We start from the raw sequence: 7,063 nt of genomic DNA, 5'->3' as shown, positions 1-7,063 counted from the left end.
TCCTCCCACAGTCCAAAGCAGTTAGCGTTTGCTGAATGAAAATAAATAACATCTAATTTTATCTGCTAGTGTCAGAAAAATCAAGATATGATTGGAGTGCAGACATTCACCTTTAATTTAATCAGATTTAACAAAAAGTTTATAATAACTGTTTAGGAATTTTATTTTTATAGTTATAATTATAATTATAAAATATACTAAAATATTTTTAAACATAAACTCCCATTTTGAGAGGTTTGAAGTTAATTCAACAAATGAATATAATTTTCAGTATAAGGACTGTTATTAATACCTGGATGAAAATCTTGTGCAGTCAACGACTGCATGAAAATATGGACAACACCAAATGCTGTTTTTCCTTACTTGAGATGCTGTGCTAGGTCTTTAACTGAAGAGCTTCTCTATTGGGCTGAAAGCAGGTGACCGACTTGGCCATTGAAAAATATCCCATTTCTTTGCTTTGAGAAACTCTTGGGCTGCTTTTCCTGTATGCTTTGAATAATTAGCCATTTGCACTGTGAAGCACGGTGCTGTGGATTTAGAGAGAACTGTTACTCCTATCAGCAGTCACATGATCATCGATCCCACTCGTAGTCATACATGCCCATCCTATAACACTTCCTCCACCATATCTGGTATGCTTCCTTCTCCATACTTTTCCTTTTCCCATCATCTGGTACAAACTCATCTTGATTTCATCTGTCCACAGAATTTTTCTCAGCGCTATGCAGGTTCTTTTAGATATTTTCTGGCCAGATTTATTCCCTACCAGTTTGTAAATCTTCTGTTTTCACATTCTTGAAGGCATCTTTTGATTGTAAGACCTTGACAATGATGTGCCTACCTCCACAGGAGTATTTCTTCTGTTTTTCTCAAAAATTTAAATAAATCTGTCTTCATGTACTTTTAGTTATTTTCTATGGTCTTGCTGAGCTGGTGTGTGAATCCCTTCTTTTTTAAAAATGTACCAGGTTACTGTTTTGGCCACTAATTAAGTTTTTAATCAACTTCAGATTTCGTGTCTGCGTTTTTTGTTTGTTTTTTTGTCATGAAATAAGTCTCAGCTGACCAGGAAACTGCCTGTGAGTCTATTTCAACATTCAGATATTCAACAGATAAAAATAAGGACTGAATACACTTGGTTCAGAATCAGTTTTAGATAAACAAAATGTAATCATTATCATATAATCAGAAAAAAAAATCACGTAATCATGTAAAAAAACAAAAACAGAAAAAACATTGTTTATGTGCTAAAAATGGGACTTAACTTGAGTATGTGTAGCCTGAAAGATAGAAGTTCTTCTTAGCTTCAGTATCTAAAAAGATTTTGTCTTTTGACTCACTGCACTCTCTGTGCTGGCATGTTGCTGTTTTAGACACACAGAAAGGATCAGATTCTATCAGTATAAAAGCATAACAGAGAATCTGTCACCTTTAGATCTAAAGAAGGAGAGTGAATATTAAACTCTGTCATGTCGGTCAGTTTCTGCTGTCCAGGACCGGCTTAAATAGCTGGTGGAGGTTCAAAAATACCAGTAAAAAGTGAAGCAGCATATCAAAATATGTCGAGCAGCCGATGTAGCCACAACATTAAAACTACATATCTAATAGGTGCCGATCTCCTCAGCAGATCCTTTGGGTGATCCGGGGTGGAGCTTCCATCGATTGGGGTTGCTGTGGCGGTCTCGGGAGTTTCATGGTCGGATCAAGGCCTTGATTTCTTTGTCATGATCCTCGAGCCATCCCTGAGCATATTTTGCAGTCTGATATTAAGCTGGGGAAGTGCTGCTGCCACATGGGGGCTGTGAGTGGTCTGCAGCAGTGATTAGGTGGTGGTACATGTCAAGGTAACAAGCAGAACAGAACATTACATGCTAACAAGATGAGCTGTTGTTCCCTTCACCTGTCAGTGGTTTAACTGTTGTTACCCGATCAGTGTATATCTTTTCTTGTGTATTTTTTTGCGCTCTTTTTATTTATGTATAGGCTGACACTTTTGATCTCAGTTCTCTATATGTTTTGTAAAATGAAAGTAAAGAGCACTCCATCTTTTTGTGTCCAGACTGTTTTAGTTAAAAAAGGACTTTCTGTTTGTTTCTGCTAGCCCATAGTTTGACCTTTCCTTGGAGAACTACAGGAAGCCACTAACATGGCAGTCAGCCAATCGTAACCAAAAATTTAGGTCTTGCACCGATGCTGACCAATCCAGCACTGTATTGTAAGAGATATTCAGAAAGCTATACAGCAATTGATGTTCTCATTATATTTTAATACATCACTTGAATACGTGATGATGTAAAAATTCAATAAGCAGTCTTACGTGCTCCTCTGGTCCTCATTTAGCCCGCACGCGGTGTGAGATGAAATAAATTACATTGCTATTGGTCATGAAGTTGCCTGATGGATATTTTATCAGGATGCTGAAGAATTCTCACGATTGATGTTAATGACAAAGTGTGCCATCTGCCACAGCAACAGGTAATTTAAGGATTCCATCATAATCTGTTGTCACAAGCATGAACACAGAACGTTACAGTAGCAGTGCAAACAGACCGCAGACAGCATCCAAACGTCTCAGACGTCTCGTTTCCAAAAACAGAGTCAATTTATTTTCTAAGCTCTGTGTGTTGTTGTGTGGCCTAATGTCTTCTAGTACAAAACATGACTGTATTCAAGGACTGCATGCTGTCAACACATTTTAATTAAACATGTTATACAGGAGGATGATGTCATAACCGTCCTCAAACAGGCCAGTGCAGTCGACCCTTCGCGTTCATATAAAAACAGGAGCGTGGTGCAGACTGACCGAATGAAGGACAAATTAGCTGACCGTGTCAGAGCTGGCGCTTATGGTGAATGTGAATTGTGATAATGCATTTTACCATCAAATATTCATGAATCAATGCACATTACAACCCGTGGTATATGCCAGTGTCTAATTGCCAATTATACCTGCAGCTCACGGAGCTCGATGTTGAAAAGAATAGGGGGGGGTGGCGGGACAACAGTATCATAGAAATTGCTTAAAATCACACGATAGAGCATTTTTCAATACTTTTCACAAAGAAAAACAATAGAAAAACATCTTAATGAACACGTTTTGATGGAATCCTCACTATTAGAAGATAAGGTGACCCGAGACGAATTTAATGGGGAGCACCACATCCATCCAGAAATAAGGAAAGTGAAGATTAAGAGACGTGTCAGCTCCTCTGACATCATTACGAATATGTTTCCTGGTAATGAAACAAGAAAAACGGGCATCCTTTGCTGCCTGTCTGCTTCCCTTTTATGCATATAATATTAATCTGCAGTAAGATACCAACATTATTGCACTTTTTCTTTGTTTGCTGTAAATGCTTTGATTGGGATTTACCAGGGTCTGTGTCAAAATAACATACCAGAGACTAGACTTGTGGTGTCTTTGTACACAGAGCCAGAAAATACACCAGGTAGTCCATTCATATGAAAAAAAAATGAAAGCAGTGTACCTGTAAAGCCCCCGTGTTTTTAGCTGTGTAACAGTGCTCCTTCAGCCAAAGGGGATGGATGTCCTTATTTATTTTTTAAAAATCACATACATTTTATTTGGAATCTGTGTCTGTGTTCATACTTGAAGACAACACCCATCATCTAGCAGTTGCTCTTCCTGTGATTTGTTCATTTTCTGTATTTAAGAGGTTTTCCTCCCTTATTTGAATTCGTGACTGTGGGCAGTGTAAGTAACACCGACATGATTTAATTCTTCACTGAATAAACAGCCCCCTCCCCACAAAAAAAAGAAAACAAAGGGGGACAGCGGCTTTCTCTAGTGTACTTCTTGGAGATCTGATGGGATTCTGGTCACACAAAAGCCCGTCATGGTGTGACCCCATCGTTTCCAAAACCAAAGGCTCTGCAGTCAATTACAAAGGCAATCAATAATCGCAAATGAATATTTGACAGCAAATTGGGTTGCTGTAGGTGTCACTGATGAGATTTTGGGGGATTTTTCTGCATTGTTAGCCTGAGAGATTGAATTTACCATGTAGGGAAAAACTGTTCCGGTTTGTTGATTTTTTTTAAATAACCCATGTTTTTGCTTTAAGATAAATACAAAATCCCATTAAAGTCAACAGACAGATGTCTCTCAGCACTTAACAGAACTTAACGGTGGACAAAATGTGAATGATTGAATACCAAATAATCAAGCCTGAAAAGTAAAGGCAATGGGCACTACTGCCTGTTGTATGTTTTACAATCATCATGAAGATCAATAGAAAAAAGGCCAGCAAACACAAATGTCTCAATTTTAGATCCTCTAGTGTGTTTAGATTTAGAAAATTTGTATTTTAAATAATGCTGTCTCATTCTTAACTAATGTGGTGTGAATTCTCGGTTTAATCAAGCTGACAAAAACGAATGAGTGAACAGTTACGTCATACTACTCAAATCGAGCTTTTGGCAAGAACGTTATGTCGAACATTAAAGTACCGGCTTTAATTCAAAACTTATATAGAAGCACATAATAGTACGAAGAAATGTGGACCATAAATCTTGAAGGATAAATGGGCTTATACTTGTATAGCACTTTTCTACTCTAACTGAGACTTTCTACACTTAAGCACCTTGTTTAACATTCATGCACACACTCACATGGATGCAACTTGGGGTTCAGTATCTTGGTAAACAACCCGCTCTACCTCCTGAGCCACAGCCACCCAACTGGAATGCTGTGATATTAATATATGACAGTACTCTGTACTATTAACTCATCGTTCACACTCAGAATATGCAAATAAAATTTAGGGATGACAATTTTTCTTTAATATAACTCCCAAAACAAATTGGTTTTCCCCACTTTTTGTCATTTGTTCATCAGGTTGCGACTGCTAACATGGAAATATCTGCCTGAGTTCAGTTAGCCTTCGCATAAGAAATGCTTGAAATACGTCACTCTGTTTTTGTGCAACTGCCTAACTTCTGTTAGAGAAGTCTAAGAGAGAAATACACATATTGATAACAAGTAATTAAAATGCAATGTAACCTCGAGATATGCTGACATCTTATCAAGTGTTGGCAGAAAAAATGAATAGGGGAGATATGAAGCTTGTGCCTGGAGAGTGCCACAATAAGATGTATGTGCTTAAATATATATGATTATAATACAGGTGCTGTGTATTTAGTTGATCCTAATGCTAACTGCCATGTTTGTCTGGGACCTTAATCAGGATGGACTGAGGGAATCAGTCCTTGCCATTTAAAATATTCCTCTTCGTAGCGAGGAATACTTCCATCCTGGCTTCCTGGATGTCAGCCCCCGTAGGTATGTCTCTTGCCTCCTATTTTTCCATCTGCACACAACTCCTCCCGTATCCCTGACACTTAATTTATTAATAATGGGACGGATGTCAGGTTAGGTGCTCTCCACCAGTGGAAATGCCCCACTGGCTCGATCTTCCTCTCCAGGCACCCACACGCTGGATGACAGCCACTGCTCCCTTTTCCCCCCTCTGAGGCACTTTGGCCTCACATGTCTGCATGGCCATCCACTGCAATGCGCAGTCGACTCTCACAAACCTATTTCACAAAATATTTTACTGTATGTGTGAGGAGAATGAGAGAGACTGAGGTGCTCCCAGAGATTTTCCAGGTACCTGCAGAGATTTTTAAAAAAAAATGCTTAAATAGATAAAACGGTTATCTTTTTAAAACTGGTGGAATCTTAGCGTTTTATCATTTGTTGCAATGTTTTACTTTAAATTCAAGAAGCTTTTGTTTGTCTAAGAGCAGCAAATATTACTGAGATTAGTATAAAATGATTGTACTATATGTGTGTGCTGCAGTTCTCCACGTGGTTCCACATTTCTAAAATGATTTAGGTGTCAGAAACTGAGCCATCACATATCCCTCATATTGAGTATCAGAACAAAGCCTGTTATTCAGGCTTTACGAAGTTTGCTTGTCTGCACACTGAGGCAGCGGGAGGCTCAGGTGCAGCAGAGAGAGACAATCCCTTCACATTCAGAGGGGAATAGACCTGTCAGTCCTCTAAACCCTTGAAGAACCAACCAGTGGAACCACATGCAGCTCTCTCAGCACACGCCACACTTATCTGGTGTGAACCAGGTTGGAAAGATACTAAAGATACGTCATCTTTCAAGATGCAGGCATTCTTGGTGGATAATGATTGTGTTTTCTTGTGTTGTGGATCTGGATGCATCGCACTGAACATTCATAATATTTCAGTGAGTCACACAGCCGGTTCTGAACAAAAAATAGAGCTGGGGGGAGGGGTGTTGTTTCTTTGTTTCAGGTTTAAACAATCAAAAATGTGTGCTGCCTGTAGTCCTCTCTGTGTGCTCACTGCCAGGAAGATTCTTTGGTCATTAACAAATTCAGATTTCCCCTTAACTCTTTAAAGGGTAGCTAATAGCTATGACTGTTGCTGCTCTTGACTTGCTGTCAGGAGCTTGGGTCATTTTAAATACTGACATAGTGAAACTCAGAGTTTTCAGTCAATAGTTTCATAATTGGGGGAATAAACACATTTTCTTGCTTTTATTGTTGTCTGCTTAACAAGAATCTCATGGAACATGAGTTAGGCTATTTTATCAGTCCAGCTGTTGGGAAATCAAAAGATCCTTCTTCAACACAACACCCCGGTACAACACCTGCATTGCTGCGCATGTAATGGCTGAAATGACTGTTTCACACAGTTTCAAACCACTCCACTACATGCTGACAGTCACGATGAATCCAACAAAACCACATCATCTGTGGTTCCAAAACAGAAACCCTCGCCACCTCAGCTACACCTTGAGACACCTATACCCTGTCCATGAATATAACAAGAGGATTGGAGACTGGCAGAGTCCATCTTCTGGAAAAGTGCTTCACCTTGTGCCAAGAGCACAGAGACACTTCTAACTTAGATTATACAAGGCCCATAACAGCAGGCCCGAACCCCATACTCCTTTATGCACTCCACAGGTGCTGCTAGGGTATTATCAGTTCTTATATTCCACAAAAGCATGTGAAGCCTCAACAGGCAAACCTTTCCAGCTGCCTGGATTTGCCTCTT

The sequence above is a fragment of the Astatotilapia calliptera genome, chromosome 7 (genome assembly GCF_964374335.1).
Source record: "Astatotilapia calliptera chromosome 7, fAstCal68.1, whole genome shotgun sequence".
Taxonomy (NCBI): domain Eukaryota; kingdom Metazoa; phylum Chordata; class Actinopteri; order Cichliformes; family Cichlidae; genus Astatotilapia; species Astatotilapia calliptera.
The sequence above is the reverse complement of the archived record's forward strand: the minus strand, read 5'-3'. Positions refer to the sequence as shown.